We start from the raw sequence: 966 nt of genomic DNA, 5'->3' as shown, positions 1-966 counted from the left end.
CTATGTCATACAATATTAAGAGCAACACCCAATACACATGGACAAACTGTGTGACAAAAGCACACATAGCATTGGTAGTATTCAAACCCCTACCTAACTATGGTATGACACTTGAGAGAGACGCATTAGCAGAGCGTGCGATTCACATTACTGGGAGGTTTTTCTTCTCCTGCTATACTTATAGGGTGCTGACATCATCAGTGTTTAGAAAGAGGAATGTACATCATGTAGTGTGTTCTTCTAGTTGCCAAAAGGGACATTTCTTTCACACAGAATTGCACACACACTAACCCCCCTCATCCAAACAGCATTTGCAGGATTCAAACCCCTACCTAACTATATTATGACAATTGAGAGAGACACATTAGCAGAGTGTGCTATTCGAATTACTGGGTAGCTTTTTTTCTCCTGCAGTATTTCTAGGGTGCTAACATCATTATTTATAAAGAGGTATGTACATCTATTGCTATCTGTCAGTAAGGGGGATAGCATATATATGCATTAACAGCCGCCTACTTCAGGGTCACATATGCACATCAACACTGCCAGGTTATGTTTTATACCATGCTTCATGACCACAGGACCTGTAACACACAACACAGCCAGTTCAGACCACCCCTCCCATATCCAGGAACCACACTTTGCTTCCCTGAGAACAGTGTAGGATATGAAGGTGTTCACATACACCATTACAGTGGTTAACTTCAGGTACAGGTATATTGAGTGGGGGAACTACTCAGGCCTCAGCAACATCACCCTACAGCCACTGCAATTTGTGAATCCATGTGCTATGGCAGGACCAATCACCACAGCCACAAGGGGGAATACATATTGGACCTGACCATCTGCAACATGGGGACTCTATGTTCCACACCAGAGGTAGACCACCATTGTTAATATCTGACCATAACCGACTTTCCCTGGACAAATATATCCCATCCATACCCCAAGGCAAGGAAGTCACTG

This window comes from Protopterus annectens, chromosome 7.part0, assembly GCF_019279795.1.
Source record: "Protopterus annectens isolate FY-2018-M chromosome 7.part0, PAN1.0, whole genome shotgun sequence".
Lineage (NCBI taxonomy): Eukaryota > Metazoa > Chordata > Ceratodontiformes > Protopteridae > Protopterus > Protopterus annectens.
This window is presented reverse-complemented; position numbering follows the sequence as displayed.